Here is a 24,250-nt window from a genome sequence, read left to right as displayed (position 1 = left end):
GTGCTGGTTTGCAACTGTAGGATATTTTTGTGGGATTTTTTCTGTAATATAAATATCAACATGATAGCTTCCATTTTCTTCAATTAATAATTAAATAATTTACAATTCATTGTAAAAGAGTTTCCTCTACTTATGGTGAAATGAAATCATCATCTTTCACCACATCTAATTGCATGAAGGCAGTTACAGTTGTAAAACAAAGTAAGTGAAGCCATTTATTGAATACCTGTGCGACAATATTTTGTCACACGGGTGCAAAAACCCTCTAGGGTGTAACAGGTGTATGACGGGGGACTTTGTCCGCAACACATTCACTATATTTTACACCTGGAAAAAGGCGTAAAAGAGCAGTAAAAACTACTCTAGTCAGGGGCTGGGGTAGTTTTTACTCCAGGCACACAGAATGCTGGCAGTGTGCCTAATTTATGATGAGGCCTGAGCCTTGTGATAAATTAGGTTGCTTTCTCCTCCAGCGTAGGGGGGAAGCAAAATCTGGTGTAAAAAGCTGTCCTTGCACTGATTTATCATGCCTTTACTTAAGAATGCTGACTTCAAAAAGTCACAAAATAAGGTTTTGCGTTTTTAAACCACCCACTCCAATTTTGAAATATGGGTGGGGAAGTGGGTGTGGTTAGCTATGTTAATGAGTTTCACTTCAGATTTATCACTGAGATTCTTTTTAAAAGTTGCAAAAAAGGTTGCAATCTCAAGGATAACTGTAGCAGCTTTTCTAGATAAGTGTTAGGTTGACAGATTAGCCAAATTTATTAAACAAAATGCAACATTTTTTTTAAACAATACATTTTTATTATTTATACATAAGAATAGACAGTTGAATAAAGCGCATATTGTATAACAGGTCAGTACATTCATTTAGCCACTTTGGTACCATCAAAGGTTTTCACACATCGAGATATAAAGAAAACAGGAACTTATCAAATAAAATAAGACAAAATTAAATCAGAAAAAGAAAGGTATAAAGTAGTCTCCTCTCGAAGAATAGGATATAATATCAGATTCTTTATTAAACATGTATATGGATCAAGTCCGTATCGCCAGTTTAGACTTTGTCCAGGAATTCCACATCTCCGCAAAGCTGGAAGAGGAATGGTTAGTCATGGCTAGAGTTCTTTCATAGATATAAGTGGTATTCAGTTTTAGAAGAACTTCTGAAAAGCAAAGGATTCTTAAACTTTTCCAATTTTGGGTAATGGTAGTTTAGTTGATAGAAAGATATGACCTATGACTAGTCTAAAGTTATGGGATGGCATCTAAATCTATGAAAAGTAAAGCCATTGAAGGTGAAGGAGTCAGCTGGTAACCCATCAGGTCCGAAGCTAGGGAGAAGGCCTTCTTCCATATTACCTGGAGAAGAGGGCATGACCAAAGGATATGAAAAAGCGTGTCTCTGTGCCCGCATCCTCTCCAGCAGAGATCTGAAACTCCCAGGAAAAAGTGTCTCAAACGGTCCTGTGTAAAGTATCATCTCAAGAGAGTTTTCATCAGAGATTCATAACAAAGAACACATTTCAAACATTAAAGCCTAGGACTTTCTTCCATTGCTCCTCCGATAATGTAAGTGTTCAAAGGTAAGTATTTGCTCTGCCTCAAACAATTTGGATAATGTGTCTATTCCACACAGCTAAGGCAGGAATGAGATATTCAAGCACTGTGATAGGGGCAAGATGAGTAAGGGATACTAGGGAGTTGGGACTATTTTTATGGAATTGGGACCAGTTCGCTAGGGCTGTAGATACCAGGAAAGGTGTTTGCGGGCTCCCAAATGAAGAGTGGAGAGATGCTATCAGGCAGGATTTAAGGCTATGTGAAGGAGTTAAGGTGGATTCTATGTGGACCCAGTGTTTGGAATGGTCCCCCAACCACCAGTCTCTCAGCTGGACTATTTGCGAAGCTAAAAAATAGTCATATATATAGGGAATCCCTAGACTCCCTCGAGATTTGGCCTTTTGCAATATTGCAGATAATATGCAAGGTTTTCGCTTATTCCATATAAAGGCGTTGATTTGTTTAGAACACGCGTTGAAGAAGGATTTTGGTGGGGTGATTGGTAACATTTTAAATAAATATAAGAGCTTTGGGAGCGTAAACATTTGAAAGGCTGCAATACAGCCTACCCAGGATATTTCATATTTTGCTAAGTTGAGAAGCTCCTTTTCCAGAACAGATAGGAAAGAAGGGTGACTACTCTAGCCTTATAAAGTTGGGAGACATTAGATGTTAATTTTATTCCCAAGCTTGCCAGTCTAATTTGAAAGATGACATTAAGAGCTTGAGATGTTGAGGGGTAAAATATTAAGAGGAAGTGCCTGGGATTTAGTAGCGTTGAGCTTATAGAAGGATAAATCACCAAATGAGGAAAAAATATCCATTGCTGCTTCTAAAGAGTTAAGGGGGTCAGTCAGGGAGAGAATTATATAGTCCGCATATAGACTGATTATATGATGTCTGTTTCCAATTGTAACACCATTTATTCTGTGGTCCCGCCTAATTGCTTGGGCTAGGGGTTCTATTGATAATACAAACATCAATGGGCATAGGGGACATCCCTGTCGGGTACCATTGGTTATATTAAAGGGCTCTAAAAGTGCTCCATTGACCCAGACTCTGGCGCATGGACAAGTATATAAAGCTTTAATGGCTGATAAGATTGCCCCTGAGAATCCCATTTGAGATAGGACTGAGAACGTAAAAGACCAGTTAATGGGGTTGAATGTCTTTTCTGCGTCTAGCGTTACCAGTATAGTGGGGGTTTTACCCTTCTGTAGGAAATCTATGATTTTTAGAATCCACCTGGAGTTTTCTTGAATCTGTCCGCCTTTAACAAATCCCACTTGGTCAGAGAGGGTGAGAAGGGGGATTAAGGGTGCTAGGTGGATGGCCAGGACTATATTTTGGGAACAGTTATTATGGTTTCTTCCAGCATCTCCTTCGGGAGATCCTGTCACGGTCATATTGGTAATTGACCGTGCCGCGGTTGCTGTGCAGACGTGTAGTTTGTGGTTTGCACGTGCACTTCCCCTTTTAGTTGTGTCTCCCTGCTGTGAAGTGTGCGTGGGGTTAATATCCTGACTTGGTTAGATCAGGGTGTGGTCTCTTCTAGCTATTTAGTCTTTGCTTGTAGCTTGGAGGTTAGTTGTGCTCAAGCATTGCTTTAGGCTGGAAGCTATGCTCCATTCTGTGACTATTCCATCTGCCCAGTCATTGAGGGCCACCTTGTTGGACATCGAGGTCTCTTAGCAATGTCATTCCTTTGTCCCCCTTGTATCCTCTATGTACCCAACCTCACTTGTATGTTTGGTGTGGGCTTATGTTCAGGGTTTGTTGTACGTATTGTTTGCTGTTACATGTCTGGGATGTTGTTGGTGTTTGTCCCTGCATGAGTGCAAGACATTTCCCTGTGTGTGTTGTCCCTCCGGAAGGGGATGGTTTCCCGGAGGGGTGAACCATTTTCCTAGGATGTGCAGTTGCTGGAGTCCTGGTTCCTGTGTGTCAGTTTGGACTGCATGTGTCTGTTTGGTTTCCAGGTTACTTCAGTTGTGTTTTTCATTGGTGTCTTCCAGCAGCTGCAGCACTTAAGAGCTTTAGCCTCCTTCCATAGCAAAGATCACTTGAAAGGACTATTGAGGCCCTTGGTATTCAAGGCGGCTATCTTGAGAACCATAGGTAGAAGGTTAAAGGTTGTGGTATTAGATAATATTGGTTAAAAGACAATGTATATCTGAGGCCAGGCAGGAGACGGTGTCTGCAGCCACAGTTGACCCAAGTGGCAGATCCGGTATAAGCCCTCGAGAGAAACCAAATAAGTGAATATACATGAAAAAGTTGAAACAATAAAACCAGAGTAATGGAGAAAAACAGAACAAAGTAAAGAACCAGGCTGGCATTAAGTGCCGACTAACTATTTCGGGCATATCTTGCAGCTCAAGGCCGGGAAAACGCCACACACAGCGCCTCTGTGCCCATTATCAGTAGAACCATAGAATCAACATTTGGGCCTCCACTTCTGTGACACTAACTGCCATTCTTGATGTAGCTGGGTTGGTGCCCTCGGGTGCTTGACCAGAATCTTCCATGGTGATGTTCCAAGAGCCCAAGAGTTATTTTCCTGACTCCAGCGAGCATATGGCATGGAGGGTCCCTTGATGCTGGATTAGAACTTTTGTCGGGAATCCTCATCTGTATAGGATGTTATGTTGCTGTAGGGCTGCAGTGAACGGGCCCAGTGCACAACGCTGCTGAAGGGTGTGAGCAGATAGATCTGCAAACATTTTAATCTGCTCATAAGGAGAGGGCAGGGCCCCTTTTTTTCTTGCTCTTGCCATCAGCGCCTCCTTAATATGGAAGAAATGTTCTCTAGCTAGTACATCTCTGGGTGCGTTTTTTGGGAGATGCTTCGGACGCACCACTCTGTGTGCTCTATCAATGGTTAAATCATGCGAGGAGAGGTCTGGGACGAGGGTCTTCATGAGGCTCTGAAGGTAAGAAAATAAATCTTTGGAAGATGATGTAGCTTTTCTGTCAGCTTGTTGTGGCCATCTATCAACTGATTGTGCGAGGTAGCGAAGTCGCCCATTTTGGACTCCACGTTGCTGACCGCTTATCGATGGCCTCCACTGAGTTTTGGAGCGAGAGGATAAGGGCGGAGAAGTCTTTATGCATTGACTTGCTAAAAAGGACTAACATGTCCTTTAAAAGATTGCCCGAAGCAGGCTGATCATTAGTGGGGAATGCTTTAAGGGCAAGTGTAGCATAGTCTCTCATCTCTGTTTCATGCATGGACGGTGCCTGCACGCGAAGCGTCTGTTTCGCGGGACTGGAGGAGGAAGATGGCGTAGCTGGGTCGTCTTGTCTGCCTGTACATGGCGGTGAAGGAGCTGTGCTTTCCCGGGACTGACTTTGCAGTGGAGGAGAGAGACGTGTAGTTAATGGTGATCTAGCGCCTCCTTTTGGTGGAGACTCCAGAGGTAAGTCCGGAGCTTCGGGGGAGCTGGAACACGGCGAGCGGGACAGAGTCGGGGATGCGACGCAATTTTGGCTTTGACTCCTTTCCAGGAAAAAGTTTCCCCTGCTTTTTCATCGACTGCTTGCCTCTGGTCATCATCTCGGAGGTTTGGCCACTACTTAGATGTAGTTTGTAGAGGTTCTAGTAAGGTTGCTCTCCCGTCGTTACTGGTATGGTGCTGGAGCTCATGTCTCACACAGCCATCTTACTCGGCAGGCACACTACGCCCCCCAAAATGGTATTCGGTACACCAGGGCAGACTCAAACAAAACTGACTTCAAATATTCCACTCTTGATAAATTCCCCCCATTGAGAAAACACCCATACAAAAGGGAAAAAAGGTAAGTGTACCCTTGAAATTAATAACATGTAGTTTCTCCTTTAGCAGATATCACCTTAGTGAATCTCTGTGTTAATTGCTATTCCAAGAGGTAACTGAAAAAGTTCCTCATTTAAGCAGATGAGATTAGAAGTGTGAATTTTACTGATGCTTTGCCCATTTAAAAAGGCACAGAAGACCTGGTTATGGACAATTCTGCTTCTCTCAAGAAAGATTGGTTTGTGTGAACAAATGTAGGACTGGCCAGAGACTCTAGGGCTATCTCATAAAGGCTGCAAGCATATACAGTTAGGGGTGGACTGGCCATAGACCTTTTCTACAGGGTTATTTCAGGTTCCAATCTGGGATGCCAGACATCAAGGCTACTGCCAGACATCAAGGCTTTGCTCACTCACCAGGGTTCAGTGATGAGTGAGAGTTCTCTGGACCCTTTTGCTAAGTCACTCTGCTTCTCTCACTCTACTTGGACTCCCCCTCATGAGCCACAACTCAGACTTCCTGAAGCATTCTGCTATCAGAGTGCCAACGAAAACATTTTGAGGGTCAAAGCATCCGTTTTAACAGCTCTCCTGCAGCTCTATCCCCTTGTGATGCCAGCACTAGCAAATTGAGGCCACTCCCCTATATTACCAACTCTGGACATGTAACTAGGTAATAGCTACCATAACATTTTACAAACAACATTAAACCAACATGTTTCTCCATTCCAAACCCCAGCAGTCCATACAAACTGATTAAACATTCTGGTGCTCCCACAGACTTACACCATGCCTTGAGACAAATAACTTCCAGAAGAATACAGAAAATGAGTTATAGAGACGTATAGAGATGGAAAATGAGACAAAAGCATTGCTAAAGACCTGGGTGTACATCAATCCAGTTTTAGACAAATGATCTACAGAAGCAGAAAATTCTGGACTGTTCCTAACCTCCCCAGAAGTGGGCTGTTAAGATCAGTCCAAGAACATAACGGGCAATTCTGAAAGAGGTGTGAAAGAATCCAAGGGTAACAGGAAAACATCTACAGAAGACTACAAACACCTCCGTTCTCATGTCTACCTTGTGGAGGGAGCATCATGGTTTGGTGCTGCTTTGCTGCCTCAAAGCCTGGACACCTTGTTATCATTAGGGGAACAATAAATTCTAAGTGTATCAAAACATTTTACAGGAGAATGTAAGGTAAGCAATCTAAGACCTCAAACTGAAGAGACATTGGTTGATGCAACCTGACAATGACCCAAAGCACACAAGTAATTGAACTAAAGAATGGTTATCAAGATGATGCAGAATTTTTTATCCTATAATATAGATTAGGTCACAGGTACTCAATGCAGAAATCCAGATAATTTCCAATCTGATCTGTGGTCTGAATGTATTTGCTGTCTAATTAGGGGCCTAATCTGGGGTTTGTATTAATTTTGTTGTCTAGTCTGGAGGTTTGTATTATTTTTTGGGACTGATCTGGAAGATAATCTTTGTTTTGAATGAAGTCACAGGCTGAATCGGTGGTCTAATCTGGGGTCTGGAGGACTGTTTTAATTTTGCGGTCTAGACCTCTGTAGTAATTTCAAAGGTTTTCTTTGCTAGAGAGGGTGGTGATGGACTGCAGAAGCTTTTAAATAAAGTCAGAAGTGTAACCTGAATTTTCTGGTCCCTAATGCAAAATCTTTAACTGGTGTCTTCTTATGTAGCAAAAGGGACTGCATACCCTAACCATAGATGTCTGTGCAGTAAACTTTACAGTCTTCAGGAGAAATCGCCATCATGGTCTGGACCATAGGGAGAAGAAAAGGAAAGTGAAGAACTCAAATCAGTGGTCACATTACCTGTGAGTCCCTGGACTTCCAATGATTCTGCATTTAATGGCTTCTTTTAAAATGAGTTTAAATATTTTATTAGAACGTAAAGTGACTTTAAATGATTCTGGGGGAAGGTGAGTGAAATTTGCCTACACTGTCTCCTAGCTACAGTATAGTACAGCAAGTAAGGCTATAATTCTGCAAGAACCTTGCTATGTATGTGGCGATACAGAAGAACATTTATCAAGACTGGCGCATCCATATGCCAGTCTTGATCTCCCTTTATTGTCGTGACAGGCACCTAATTTATTGAAGGGCAGATGCCTCTTAACAAATCAGGCACATCTCTGCCATGCGTCAGATACTGAAGTCTACGTGGGTTGCAGGCTGGCACAGACTTCAGCTATAATATTCTGGGGAAATTTATAGTAAATCCGGTGAGCGGTGCAAAGCCCCGCCCTCTCCTGCTAAGCCATACCTCCTTTTCTTGGCATGTCATAAAAGTGCAGAGAAGCTCAAAAAGTCACAAATGATGTTGCACATATGGCGTGCGCCATAATCTGTGACATTCTTAAGCCACAATAGTGGTGTAAAGAGCTTAATAAATGTCCCTCACAGAATACTTTCATCATGCAAAAGCTCTTGCTAAAGATATAGTGAGGTGTGGTGGCTGTTGCTGGAGAGGAGAGGAGTGGTAGCAGTGGCAGAGAAGGTGGTTGTAGTCCACACGGTGGTTATTCCTCCTCTCATTTAGCGTCCCTGGGCTGCTCATGCAGTTAAAAAAGGGGTGCAAACCTTCTTCCCCTTAGGGCACAACCTGGACTTACGAGGGCTCCTGCCTGGTAGTGACTGGGGTCCCCTTGATATTAGGTGGATAGGCAGTGTGGAACTCCTGTTCAAATGATAGTGCCGGCGGATGGTGGAGTCAAAGACCCGGCCTGATTTGTTAGAACAAATAGAGTCTCTCTTTATTCAATAAATGATGGGTGTTTCAGAACACATTTCCGCAATAGGCTCAGTTTTCAGATATTGCACAAAGTAAACTTTTCCGAAAAACTGTATATAGGAGGTAGCAATGATGACAGTAATCCTCCCTGAGTCTCTCTTGAGATAAACTATGTAATGTTTCCAAATGACCACAAGCATGAAATTACTCTCAATATACTTTCTGCAGTTCCCAGTTGCAGGGTGCAGCCACAGATCGAATGGCCAGTCTGTCTCAAGCGCCAGAAGAAATTAACCCTTTCCACATGCACAAGTCTATTGCCATTTACCTTACTGTCTCAGACCAGCACAGCCTGTTTGGTGGCTTTCTTCCCTCAGAAGGTAATCCATAGTAAAGTTGCTTTTTGGCAGTTTTCCAGTCTCAGGAATGATGCTTTTCTGGATAAGGCTTCTCTTTAGGCCTACTTGGCAGATCACACCAAAATAGGTCTTGTCTCTAGCTATGCTCAGCAAGAACCCACTAACCACGAGGTGAGGCCAGCCCATCTCCCAGCAACCATACTAAATCCTACTTCCTATCCACACATAACCTTTTAGGAGACTGTTACAGGAAATATGGCTCTCAGCCAGAACCTCAGCCTGATGACCACACAAACATGCCTAATAATTGGACCCATTGGTATTTACCCATTCAGTGATATCAGTATGGCCAGTAGCATTGTGTCCCTTGTTAGCATATCTAAGTCAGGAAGGGCACATTGTAAAAGCAGATGAACAACATTCTCTTGGCTAAGATATGGGGGAAGATATTTGGGTGGTGACAGGGTGGAGTCTATGGTGGGGGCCTGGGACACAGGAACATATAGGTGAAACTTGGGAGTCAGGCTCGCTCTTCTCTTCCTGGACCCCCTTGGATCAACAGCACTTCAGGAGCAAGCTAAGTTATATGTGTACTTATGTGGGTATGTATATAAGTATAATATCCCAGTAGACGTTATATGTGTGCATATAGATATTTGTAGTCTGCATTGTATTACCAGTAGATTATATATGCTGTTTATGCATGAGTCTCTATATGTACATGTACTAATGGTCAGGTACTGGATGTGAGTTGGGTAGAAGAGTAGATCCAGTAGACTGTATATTGGTGGACTCTGGATATACTGTATATACATACACATTATTAGCCACATTTGCTTAGCATCCAGGGTGGGCAGGAACGGAGGTGGCTGTGTGTGGTGGTGTCCTCTATGTATTGTGTTATCTGTATCTCTATGTATAATGTCCATTGCTTTGTCATCTCTATGTTATCAGTAAACTATTTATATATATATATATATATATATAAAAAAAATAAGAAATTCCGCAGCACATCCAGGTTGTAAGAAAGTAAAAAAAGACTTTATTCACCAAGCATGCGACGTTTCAATCCTCTCAATGGGATTTTCCTCAGGCAGTGACAGGAAAATCCCATTGAGAGGATTGAAACGCCGCATGCTTGGTGAATAAAGTCTTTTTTTACTTTCTTACAACCTGGATGTGCTGCGGAATTTCTTATTTTTTATACGTTTGGAGGTGGATCGCCTACCCAGCCGCTGGCACTCCGCATATACCTTACAGATAGTGGTGCTGCCCACACTTTCTCTCTCTCTCTATATATATATATATATATATATATATGTAGAAAATCGGACAGCACTCCAAGACTTGAAAAAAGTAGAAATCTTTATTCACCCATGTGCAAAATGTAAAAAACGGCAATTATTTTGCACATGGGTGAATAAAGATTTCTACTTTTTTCAAGTCTTGGAGTGCTGTCCGATTTTCTACATATATAAGAAGGTGAAAGCTCATTCCTTTGGACACAGCACCTGAGCCAACAGACTGGTGCCGCCTAATCCCTTTTTCTGTTATATATATATATATATATATATATAAAGTATCTGCGAGGGTTGTATGTTACTCCTGGGGTATATAAAGGACTGGAAGAGGTGTAATAATACACAGAATAAAATCGGGTTATATGGGAATCAAGGGCAACAGTCTAGGAATAGAATAGAAGGGACGGGAAACAGAGATAGACATAAATCTCCAATTTCCAATAAGCAAGATCCCCTCTTCATCAGAGACACAGTGCCTAAATCATAATCATGGTAAACATGGTGGTAATTACCCTTTAATAGCGAATCACTGGGTCACTGCAAAGACACTTTGGAAATACCTTGTGCTGAACCAGTAAAAGATCACTGCGGAAGACAGATACTAAGAAACCAAAGCCAGTATTCATCGGACTTCAGATAAGACCCCCAATCTGCATCAGACCCCCAAATCAGATCCACAATCTTCATTAGACCTCAGATTAGGCCCCCAATCTTCATCAGACCTTAAATCAGACCCCAATCTTCATCAGACCCAAAAATCAGACCCCCTATCTTTATCAGACCCCCAAATCAGACCTCCAATCTTCATCAGACCTCAAATCAGACCCCCAAATCTGACCCCCAATATTCATCAGAACTCAGAGCAGACCCAAAAATCAGACCCCCAATCTTCATCAGACCTCAGATCAGACCCCCAATCTTCATCAAGCCTCAGATAAGACAAAACATAAATTAAAAAACGTATCTATCCTGCTCCAGACAGTGTTGCCACTCTGGAAATCCAGTAAGTTCTTCTTCTGTAGTGCTGCATTGTGACCTGATATTGCACAGTGTCAGGTCATAGTGCACACTTTACGTGCATTACATCCTGACAACTCTGTCAGGACACAGCAAACACACTGCCGGGAGAGGACTAGGGAGTGGTGAGTAAAGCCATCAATATTCCTGCTATATTCACCATTCCCTGGTGCTACTGTAATAATGAGTGCTTTCATAAGGGAAGCACTCATTGGTATTCACATTATAAGACACACTGCCATTTCCCCCTTACTTTTGAGGGGGGAAAAGTGGGTGTTCATTATAGGGAAATATGGTTTGTGTGTGTATAAAACACATTCACATTCCCATGGTTACTAAACATGCCCCGCCTGTGGTGCAACTGATGCCGAGTCACATGGTCTGGCCTCCCTCCCCTCGCTGCGGCTGCTCCTACGGTGCGCTCCAGGGGATGACGCTGCGGTCCATGGAGACATCACGTGGGAGCGCAGCGGCGTCGGGGGCGTGGCCAGAGACGTCTGACCCGGCGCATGCGCACCGCCGACGAGGGGACGCCAACCTTGGCGGCGTGGTAATGTCCGTATGTGGTGAGCTCCTTCCTGCTTTTAATATGTAATAAGGTACAGCTGTAAGGACAGCAGATGATTTTAACCCTATATGCACCTAGCACTTTTGCATAGTGTTCACTTGTTGTAATGGACACGGATTCTATATATATATTATAGATGCACATAAACATTTATGCACACTGCCTTTTTTTGATGTTATTATGAACACATTTGTACGCTCTAGCATGAGTATAGTTTTTAATCTTTATTATACACTAATGTCATGTGATGATGTAGTCAGAGGTCATGTGACCTGATTGAAAACATGTGTAATCACTGATTGTAATTCACTTGTATTGGAGTGTAGGTATATATACCCTGTCATATGCACTGTTATGTAGCTTGATAAAGGCCTCATTGAGTAGGCCGAAACGTCGCTTGGATTAAAGTTTGGGGTCTTCACCCGTTCACTGAAAGCTGGAAGTGCTGCCTCGTTATTTATTTATTGTATATATATATATATATATATACACATACACACACAAACCATATTTCCCTATAATGAACACCCACTTTTTCCCCCTCAAAGGTAATTCCCGGAAACTGGCCAGGGGTAGAAAGGGTTAATATGAATCTACAATGTAGGAAAAAACAAGCAAACAATAAAAAAAAAGTGTACAAATTTTAGACTGGTACTGTATCTCTTTGGCTATACGCGAGGGGCTATTTTCTTTTTAGGGGAGGAATGGGTTAACACAAGCTAAATGCAGTGCATCCTGGATGATGCAGGTGCTTGATGTTTTGCTGCCCACCAACAGAAAGGTAAGAAAGTCCTCCAGATAAGTGAGTAAAAACTATTTGACTGTAAAATGTGTAGAATAACCTCTTTAACAAGGCGCATAAAAGCTTTATGTTAACGGAACCTTTATAGGGACATCAGTGAGTAAACGTAAGGGCACTTTGTTCAAGAAATAGATTTGCTGGGAAGATAAATGGTTGCTATTAGAGTAATGAATATTGCAGTGATTTATGCAATGCAGCCACATTGATGAGCAATATTGTAGAAAGTTCCCCATTATGATTACTATACAAATAATGCCTCAGGCAATGATGGGTGAATGATCCTTTTTCAAATCACATCAATAATAGTTACAGAGCATGAAGTTGGATTTCTCAGTGACCTGAAGATCGATGATCGATATGTATTCAATATTAAGATTATATATATATATATATATATATATATATATACATACATATACACACACACACACACACAGTATATATATATATATATATATATATATAGATATAGATATATATATATATATATATATATATATGTAAAAGAGAAAGTAGCACTCCAGTATAGGATAAAACAAAATCCAAAAGATTTATTCACCCATAGCCAAGCTTGAGAAAGGCTCAATTGTAGAGCCGAAACGTCGCCACACTATAAATCTTTTGGATTTTGTTTCATCCTATACTGGAGTGCTGTTCTCTTTTTTACATGTGATTATTGGGTAAGCTTTAGTCCTCAGAGCGTGCACCTGGCTGATTCATAGTACATCGGTGCTACCTCCTGTTTTTTGTTTTATTATAGATTATATAGGTTGCCTAGGAGACCGGGCCTGGGGCTGGATCTCCGCGGCCCCCATAGAAGGCAGATATCGATGCTGTGCAAGGCATTGGGCAACCTGTGCATGGCATCGGGCTGCCTTATCACCCATCGGGAATATGTTTTCTTGTTTAAATTCTTCATTGTAGCTCTCAACTGCTATGATGACAGCTTTGCACACACTTGGCATTCTCTCAATCAGGTTCATGAGGTAAATTCTTCATTGTAGCCCTCAACTGCTATGATGACAGCTTTGCACACACTTGGCATTCTCAATCAGGTTCATGAGGTAGTTGCCTGGAATGGTTTTCCAACAGTTCCCAGAGGTGCTGAGCACTTATTTCCTGCTTTTCATTCACTCAGTGTTCCAACATATCCCAAACAATCTGAATTAGATTTAAGGAGTTGTGCAAGACTGGGGTGAGGGTGGCAGGCCTGTAAAGGGAAGCTTACATATCTGCTTCCTAAGGATGATCCTTGCTCCTTCTCCTCCTGGCCTGACCTGCCCACTGTGCTGTTTCACTGAAAACATCCAGTTGGCTATGGCAGTGACTAGCTCCCCTTATGTAAGGACAAATGATGATGCAAGTGAATCCGGTCGATGCCGCAGCCAGCGATTGGCCGCAGGCATTGTTAAACTGGATGTTTTCAGTGATGGTGCACAGCGGAGCAGGCCAGACTGGGAGAAGAAGAAGTGAGGATCCATAGCCGGGAAGCAGGTAAGTAAGTTTCCCTTTACATGTCCAGCCAAGTAGGGGGGTCAGGCAACCCCCCCCCCCCCCCTTTAATGCTGGCTCAACCCCTTTAAGGTATGATGTGATCTCACGCAGGCTCAGATTTAAAACTGCCGGACAGCAGAGGAAGACAATTGATTTACACTACGGAACAGGGAGTTATTACTAGGTTAAGATAATACATCAAACTAATATCCTGTTACTAACCGTGTTATTTCCAACTAACAACATCATTTTGCCATCATTAATTGCAGAATACAATCTTGACATTATTAATAAATCCCACAGCACTGGTATTACAGTGGTAAAGAGTACGGAATACTGTACATGCTACTTTTGTAGCATATGATACTTTGAATTTGATGCAAATAATAACTTGCTACAATACCTGTTACAAAGGTGGACATTAGATTTATAACAAAAGTGAAAATGGACTAATGCATGTGAGGTAGTTTCTAAGGATTAGGAGTAGAATGAATAGCATAGCGTAGAATAGCATAACATAATATATTAATGCTGTAAAGAAAAAAACACAAGACCATTTTGGTCAACTCACCAACTCCCCCCCAAAAAATTCAAATCGATCAATAAGTCTTATGTGTACCAGAATATACCAATAAAAACTACAGCTAAAAAAACAAGTACTTACACAAAATACTAACAAGTACTAAAACAAAATAAAAAATTATGGGTGTGAGACAATGTCGCTGTAAACATACTAAATAAAGCTAATATGTCTAATTTAACACATAATGAAGGCATTAAAAACAAAAAATCTATGACACGATTGAGGTTTTTTTTCCATCCCACCCCCACAATTTTTTTTATGTTTCTCAATTAGAAGTAAGGCTACTTTCACACTAGCGTTCGGGCGGATCCGTTCTGAACGGATCCGCTCATAATAATGCAGACGGAGGCTCCGTTCAGAACGGATCCGTCTGCATTATTTTTAGCATAGAACAGCTAAGTGTGAAAATAGCCTAGTACGGATCCGTCCAGACTTTCAATGTAAAGTCAATGGGGGACGGATCCGCTTGAAGATTGAGCCACATTGTGGCATCTTCAAACGGATCCGTCCCCATTGACTTACATTGAAAGTCTGGACGGATCCGCACGGATCCGCACGCCTCCGCACGGCCAGGCGGACACCCGAACGCTGCAAGCAGCGTTCAGCTGTCCGCCTGTCCGTGCGGAGGCGAGCGGAGCGGAGGCTGAACGCCGCCAGACTGATGCAGTCTGAGCGGATCCGCTCCATTCAGACTGCATCAGGGCTGGACGGCTGCGTTCGGGTCCGCTCGTGAGCTCCTTCAAACGGAGCTCACGAGCGGACCAGCGAACGCTAGTGTGAAAGCAGCCTAAGTAGTACAACTTGTTTTGCAAAAAAACAAGCCGTCATACAGCTATGGCAACAGAAATATTAAAAAGTTATGGCTCTTGGAAGGCAGGGAGGGAAAAATGAAACCAAAAAAAAAAACTAAAACTTGGCTACAGCAGAGAAAAGCTCAAGTGAAAATTATACTAGTATAGTCATGCAGAAGTGAGTCATTTAGACTTCCCATTTATTGATTTGCTTTTTTTTTTTTGCTTTACTTTATCATACTAACTTTTGATTCTAGAAAGAGGAAAAAATCCAGCCCCAAAATTGCAAAATAATGGTATCTTTATTCACGGTTATTTAAAATCTCCTGTGATTTGAAGATTTGAAATAACGGTTAATAAAGATACAATTATTTTGCTATTTTGGAGCTGGATTTTTTTCCTCTTTCTACTATCAATTACCTTCGCATCCAAGTGCACAATCCATGCTCAACTAGCAGAGGGGAAGGTGAGAGCTGCCACATGCTTTTCTTTTAACTTTTGATTCTATTCTGCTGTAAGTACACTCCTGTAGAATCTCTGGATTTCTATATAAAATAATCCACAACTCTCAACTCTAAAAACTGTATGATAATCTTGAATTTCACAATTCCAAACCATCATTCATTGCCACTGATTCTAGCAGTAGGTATCTTGGAAAAAAGAAGGACCTTGTTGGGATGCTTATCTTCAAATCCTTTTCACTTGCTTTCATCAGCTCTGAAGACTTTTTACCAAAATATCTATAGCTTTATAGTAGCTGTATTTAGTCTCCAAGGTATGTTCGTGGTACCCTACCTAGAAGATTGGCTCTTCAAAGGTACGTCTCTGGAGATATTTCACCTTCACCACCACTCATCATATGCCAGGAGGAGCATGTCTTCATGGTAAACCCGATGAAGTCTGTAACCTCACCAACAATTATCCTCAGATTCCTGGGCAAATTATAGAGGGTAAGTATGTGATCTCTTTATGGGACTGCCCAGTCCAGCACTTGGCACTATCTCCAGCAGTTCAGAGTTAAATAGAAAGGTGGTCACGCATATGCACCCCCACTCTATTTACAGTGGGATGCGAAAGTTTGGGCAACCTTGTTAATCGTCATGACTTTCCTGTATAAATCGTTGGTTGTTACGATAAAAAATGTCAGTTAAATATATCATATATGAGACACACACAGTGATATTTGAGAAGTGAAATGAAGTTTATTGGATTTACAGAAAGTGTGCTATAATTGTTTAAGCAATAAATTGGGGCACCACAAAAAAGAAATGAAAACAATATTTAGTAGATCCTCCTTTTGCAGAAATTACAGCCTCTAAACGCTTCCTGTAGTTTCCAATGAGAGTCTGGATTCTGGTTGAAGGTATTTTGGACCATTCCTCTTTACAAAACATCTTTAGTTTATTCAGGTTTGATGGCTTGCATGGACAGCTCTCTTTAAGTCACACCACAGATTTTCAATTATATTCAGGTCTGGGGACTGAGATGGCCATTCCAGAACGTTGTACTTGTTCCTCTGCATTGGTCTCCAGAATCTGCTGATACTGAGTGGAATCCATGCGTCCCTCAACTTTGACAAGATTCCCAGTCCCTGCACTGGCCACACATCCCCACAGCATGATGGAACCACCACAATATTTTACTGTAGGTAGCAGGTGTTTTTCTTGGAATGCTGTGTTCTTTTTCCTCCATGCATAACGCCCAAATAACTCAATTTTGGTTTAATCAGTCCACAGCACCTTATTCCAAAATGAATCTGGCTTGTCCAAATGTGCTTTAGCCCACCTCAAGCGGCACTTTTTGTGCTGTGGGCGGAGAAAAGGCTTCCTCTGCATCACTCTCGCATACAGCATCTCCTTGTGTAAAGTGCGCCGAATGGTTGAACGATGCACAGTGACTCCATCTGCAGCAAGATGATGTTGTAGGTCTTTGGTGCTGGTCTGTGGGTTGACTCTGACTGTTCTCACCATTCGTTGCTTCTGTCTATCCGAGATGTTTCTTGGTCTGCCACTTCGAGCCTTAACTTGAACTGAGCCTGTGGTCTTTCATTTCCTCAATATGTTCCTAACTGTGGAAACAGACAGCGGAAATCTCTGAGACAGCTTTCTATATCCTTCCCCTAAACCATGATGGTGAACAATCTTTGTCTTCAGGTCATATGAGAGTTGTTTTGAGACCCCTATGTTACTACTCTTCAGAGAAATTAAAAGAGGGAAACTTACAATTGACCCCCTTAAATACTCTCTCATAATTGGATTCACCCGTGTATGTAGGTCAGGGGTCACTGAGCTTACCAAGCCAATTTGAGTTCCAATAATTAGTTCTAAAGGTTTTGGAATCAATAAAATGACAACAGTGCCCAAATTTATGCACCTGCCTAATTTTGTTTAAACAATTATAGCACACTTTCTGTAAATCCAATAAACTTCATTTCACTTCTCAAATATCACTGTGTGTGTCTCCTATATGATATATTTAACTGACATTTTTTATCGTAACAACCAACGATTTATAGAGGAAAACCATGACAATTAACAAGGTTGCCCAAACTCTAGCATCCCACTGTATCTGCATATCTTTATTCTGCTTTTCTTATTTATTTATTTTTTATATTTTACCTAAGCCTAGAGGGATGATTACTGTATTTTTCAGACTATAAGATGCACCTAGGATTTAGAGTAGGAAAATAATACCTCAGACCCCCAAAATCAGACCCCCAAGCTCCATCAGCCTCAGATGAAACCCCCCCAACCTCAGATCTGCCCCCCCCCCCCCCCTCGGACCCCTCCCAGCCTCAGATCAGACATAAAAAAATATAAAAATTACCTCACTTTCTCTGGACAGAGCTGCCACTCTGCAGATCCAGGACTCACCTCTATGCATAGAGTGATAGGTGAAAAAACATCCCTTCCTTCTCCATAGGAAGCCTAGATGTCACTGGCAGTGGGCTCACCAGCAGATGCACGATTAGCGTGTAGCTGCAATCTTTGAACAGACATTGTAAAACGTCCGTTCAAAGATATGTCCCAACCACCCAGACGTTTATAATCTATCGGCGATTGGGAACTTGTTAATAGGAGGAATACTGCACTTGATGCATTTACCAAAAACTATTTCAGCCTTTTTCCCTGCTTCAGAGAGGCTTGAAGTCTGGAAAAAGTGTTGACTGAGCAGAGTCTGATCCTGATGAAGAGGACTACAAAGTATCTTTTTTCTTACTATCGGAGCCCAGGCACCCCGCCAAGGCATCTCAGTGTATTGGGGGACCTACCGCTAACCTACCTATAGTGTGTGAATACTGTCAGATAGGTGCCAAGGTCCGACTCACAGCCAAACTCTCACATACCTCCAAAGTAATATTACTAATACAATGGGAGGAGGGAGGAGGCTGCGAGCCCCACCTATGACAGGCCATGTGACACAGGCTACCGGGTGCACTAGAATGTTACCAACAATAAGCGTCCGCACATTCAATACATATCAAGAAAAATCACAGAATAGAGTGACCTTACTGGGAGGAAATGCTCAAACCCCAAATATTGTAGCGTATTTATAACCGGGGGCAGGGCCGGACTGGCCTGCCGGGATACCGGGAAATTTCCCGCTAGGCTGGCAGGTCTGAGTGCCGCAAGGCCGCGGCCCTGTGGCAAGTGGGGGTGGCCGGCGGCAGGGCACAGCAGCAGGAGATGAGCGCTTCCATTGTGGAAGCGCTCATCTCCAAAGTCATCTGTATCGCCGTCCTCAGGATGGTGATACAGATGTCTATGCTGCGGCAGGGGAAGGAGAGGTGTGTCCCCTCCTGTTCCTTTGATAGGCTGCCGGCCTAGTGCTGGCAGCCTATCAGAGGCCGGTGCAGGCCTGAGCCGTATAGCGAGGGACACAGGCTGGAAGAGGCCTGCATCGCATCGCTGGAGGTAAGTATAAGTGTTTTATTTTTTATATAGGTACAATACTGGCACATGATAAGGGGGGACTAGTGGGCTGGCACTTGATAAGGGGGGACTAGTGGGCTGGCACTTGATAATGGGGGACTAGTGGGCTGGCACTTGATAAGGGGGGACTACTGGGCTGGCACTTGATAAGGGGGGACTACTGGGCTGGCACATAAGGGGGGCTACTGGCACATGATAAGGGGGGCTACTGGCACATGATAAGGGGGGTTACTGGCACATAAGGGGGCTATTGGCACATAAGGGGGGCTACTGACACATAAGGGGGGCTACTGGCACATAAGGGGGACTACTGGCACATAAGGGGGGGCTACTGGCACCTAAGGGGGACTACTGCACTGGCACATGATAAGGGGGCTACTGGCACATAAGGGGCGGCTACTGGCACATAAGGGGCGGCTACTGACACATAAGGGGCGGCTACTGGCACATAAGGGGTGGCTACTGACACATAATAAGGGGGGCTACTGGCACATAAGGGGGCTATTGGCACATAAGGGGGCTACTGGCACATAAGGGGGGCTACTGGCACATAAGGGGGACTACTGGCACATAAGGGGGGCTACTGGCACATAAGGGGGGGCTACTGGCACCTAAGGGGGACTACTGCACTGGCACATGATGGGGGGACTACTGGCACATGATAAGGGGCGGCTACTGGCACATAAGGGGCGGCTACTGGCACTTGATAGGGGGGCACTCTGGCTACTGGCACATGATATGGGGGGCTCTTATTACTGGCACATGTTCGGGGGCATCTATAGGGGCACATCTTACTGGCACATGATTGGGGGCACCTATTACTGGCAGATTATTGGGTGGCACTATAGGGGCATCTACTGAGGCTAAAAAGAAGGGGTATTTTATATGGGTGCTCTGTATAGGGGCATTTTATACTGGGACACATTATGGTGGGTACTATGGGGAAGGGGGGGAGGAGCACTATGGGGGTCATCTACGGGGCACTGAGAAGAGGTATTTTATATTGGCACATTATGCGAACATTAGCTCAACTGGGGGCATTACAAAGGGGTATGTTTTGCACATTATAAAGAGAATTATTTCTACTGGGGGGCATTATGGTGGGCTTTATTACTCCCCCATGATATGAGCCCCCTAGCAGCAGCACCAGCCTCTCCCTGCTCTGCTATCCCTCTGCCCCTTCTCCTAATCCTTATTATGAAATCTCTCATTAGGATAAAGCACAACATCAGCTCCGCCGAGCCCCCGGCCAAGTGTTGAAGTGGTGTCCGAGATCCCCAAGGGCCAAGCCAAGTAACTGTAAGTTTTTATGTGAAATATGTTTATGTTTGTAGTTGATCTTTATTATCGATTTTACATTGCAGATTTATTTTTATTTTTTTCAGCATATGGGTGAGATTTTATAAATATTTTTATTATTTAGGTCGAAAGGCTCATTGGGGGGGAATGTAACAGGACTGCCGTAGAATATCTAAAATAGCTGGTCAAGTAAAATGTTGCATGCAACAATCATTAAATAGGTGGCCAACAAAAAAGGGGCGGGTCAAAGGGCGTGGTAAAACACTGTCTGAGCATGCTGAGAGTTGTAGTTTTGCAACAGTTGGAGGCAACCTGGTTGGGAAAACACTGTGATAATATGAACAATGGGGGTTCTACAAAAGAGCTATCGTGGGGCAAAGTTCATATTCGTGTTTACACACGTGTTTTAAAATGAATTCTTTCTCCTATTATAAACAAGTAAATAATGACGCAATGCTGTGGGGCTGGTATGCAGCTTTTTCCAGTGCTTGTTTTTATCCCCAGTCCGGCCCTGACCGGGGGAGCAGATCCTCCACATTTAATCCATTGCTAACAGCAATCTCCAGCAAAAAATGCATACAATGGAAGATGCCGGCAGTGGACCACATGTACCACAAAAACATCCTATACAAGATGAAATAATGTGTGGATGAAAATATAAGAGTAAATAGATCACTGCAAGTGGTGCACCACACTAATATGCAACTGACAATACAAGGCTAAACCCTCACACTAATGTAAAAAAATGAGATTTTAGCCAATATAATCCTGTCAGGAACATATTGGAGCCTGCGCACCCCGCCAAGGTATCTTATGTCGATTGTCTTGCTGCTGCGTGGGCAGATAGAATTTGCATGTAGCTGTACAGTGGGCCACCAGAATGAACTTTACTGGTGGGTCATAGGCACTGAAGTATGACTCTGGATGAATTTATAGTGAAATCAAATGCCAAGAACATCTGAATCGCCGTATTGTTAAGCCAAGTGCATAATGCAATGTGGCATTTATCTATGCATTTCAATATAACCTCCTGGATCTTAAATTCTGGACTATACTGTTATAAGTTGTGTAGACTGTATCGTTCAACAGGCCATTATGAATTGTGTGTGATAAACAAGGCCCATTTAACCTGTCTGGGGTTAAGCTTCTTAGCAGACTCAATATACAATAAATTCTTATGATCTCTATACAGAACAGAAAATATGGCCCCTCCAAACTGTGCCTCGATTCTTCAAATTTTATTGCCAACAGCTTCTGATTACCAACATCATAGTTTCATTTTCCATTGAAAACTGTCAGGGAAAAAAGGCACATGGATGCAACTTGTGATCCTGAGGATGCTCTTGTTTAAGCATCGCCTCTGCTTCCACATCAAAGGAGTCCACCTCAAAAATAAACTGCAACTCAACATTTGGATGTCTCAAAATGGGATCCAAAGCGAATAATGTCTTGGTAGCAGAAAATGCCTTAAAGAGCATCCATCAGCAGATTTGCACCTATGAAACTGGCTGACCTGTTACATGTGTGCTTGCCAGCTGAAGGCATCTGGGTTGGACCCATGTTTATATGTGCCCACATTGTTGAGAAAAATTATGTTTTAATATATTCGTTGCTGTTACACCTAGAGACTCTCTATGCCACTGCTGCATGCTCTGCACTTTGATTGGCAGGGTCAGGCAGTGTAAATATCATCACACCCGGCCCTGTCAATCAAAGTGCAGAGGGCGCAGTAGTTGCAGAGAGAGCAGAGCCTCTAGATGTAATGGAAACACCCCCGTTGCTCCTAGAGACTCATTTGCATACATAAAAACATCAGTCTCATGCACACAAACGTATTTTCTTTCCGTTTCGGGAGGGGGGGGGGGTTTCGGACCGTATACGGAACCATTCATTTCAATGGGTCCATAAAAAAAAGAACGATACTCCGTGTGCATTCTGTTTCCGTATGTCCGTATTTCCGTTTCGCAAAAAAATTGAATGCGTCCTATTATTGTCCGCATTACGGACAAGGATAGTACTGTTCTATTAGGGGCCAGCTGTTCTGTTCCGCAAAATATGGAATGCAAACGGACGTCATCTGTATTTTTTGTGGATCCGTTTTTTGCAGACTGCAAAATACATACTGTCGTGTGTATGAGGCCTTATGGGTACATATGTGTTGACAGATGCCCTTCAAGAGCATTAGGAGACCAATCTGCTTGATTCACTCCTTTCTTAGTTAAAGGAGTTCTCTGGGATTTACATATTGATGACCTATCCTCAGGATAGGTCATCAATATGAGATCGCTGGGGGTTCAACTCCCGGGACCCCCGCTGAACAGCTCTATGAAAGGCGTTTAGGCTTCTTCCTAGGTGCAGTTGAGCCCCATTCATGTGAATGTAGCTGAGCTGCTCCACTAAGCACAGCCACTATACAATGTAGGGTGCTGTGCTTGGTAAGCTATGAGGAGGCCGGCAGAGGTACCAGGAGGACAGGTAATATAATCTGTAAATCCTGGAGAACCCCTTTACAGCTGTAATCAAAGGTATTATGGAAGAAAATTATATAATAAAGCTCCTATAGTGACTGAAAAGATTGGAAGGAAGTGTCCAATCCATGGCCTGCACCTTGGCTGGATACATGGAAAATTATTTAGATAAAATGATGGACCCCAAAAAGGACACTTTCGACTTCAAACTCACATTTATCCATCCTAGCAATGAGACAATTCTCTTTTGACTGAAGCAGGACTTTTTTGACAGGAGCAAAATGTTCTTCGAAAGAAAAGGAAAACATCAAGATATTGTGCAATAAGCAGGATACGGGTATACGCTGATGCCAAATTATGCAATGACTGGGTCAGGTGTAGATGATAGTCTATGTTTTGTTTGTGACACCAATTGCAGCATGTGCAGGGTACTATCACAGGGCCCTCCCAAGATGTTATAACGCACGTCACAGTTTTGGAATGCCAGAGTGGTGTAATGGCCTATAATGTCTCTATAGGTGGTGAAAATTGTGTCAATGGTGTCTCCTACCTGGATACGGCTGGACTCCTGGCTCACTTGCAATAAATTGAGTGTAGTGATAGTAGGAGTAATAGAGGAATTTTGCAGCAGAAATTGATGTCCAGACCTTTAGGTGAAGTTCAAACTTCTCTTTACTTAGGATAACTTGAATCCAAACCGAATACAGCTTTGGTCTTTGGTCCCAGCAGGTTTTGGCAATGGTTGGCAGGAATAAATCTTCTGCACTATAAATCTGGAGCTTGCAGGATAAGGCGTTTGCTTAGTAGCTCTGTAACGTTGGCAGGAATTTATCTTCTGCGCTTCTCTTTATCTTCTGCTTGGTGGGGACTGAGTAGCTGAAGAGGAATATGGCTTCTTCTAGGTCTCTGGACTTTACTCACAGATATATTCTCAGGGAATGCTTTCGTCCTGGAACTCTGGAGGTTGTCTGCTTTCTTGTCATCCAGCTAAGGCTGCAGGGCTCAGTCTGGGAATGTGATCAATGTCTCAGTCGAGACAAGATTCTGGCTTTCTTCCCTATGCAGGGGGACTCCTGAACTCTATCACACAGCCTTCCCCAACAGGGGTGGCTGGCACACTCACTCTAACCTCCTTCTCCTCCCATGCTGTAGGATGTGGGAACAGTCCACACCTCCACAGAGGAGGAGCTAAGCTGGAATGAACCATTCCAACCTAGATGTACTAAACTGTAACTAGTTCCGTACCAATCCATTGCTGCCACCTGCTGGTGAACATGGAAAATTACAAGGAAATTTACATTTAACATAGGTTTTAAAAGCACAGTTGTGAAGACATGAGCAAAATCATATCAGATGACAAGGTAAAGGCTCTTAAGAGATAGTAGCGGGGTAGAGGAGTGTAGTAACACAACTCTGGGTTGGTACAATTGCTCAACATATTGACCCAAATATTCTCTGAACATATCATTCATAAAATCCTGGAAAACAGCTAAGGCATTCCAGAGCTGAGAGCACACAAGGCATCACT

This window comes from Bufo gargarizans, chromosome 4 (assembly GCF_014858855.1).
Source record: "Bufo gargarizans isolate SCDJY-AF-19 chromosome 4, ASM1485885v1, whole genome shotgun sequence".
Lineage (NCBI taxonomy): Eukaryota > Metazoa > Chordata > Amphibia > Anura > Bufonidae > Bufo > Bufo gargarizans.
The sequence above is the reverse complement of the archived record's forward strand: the minus strand, read 5'-3'. Positions refer to the sequence as shown.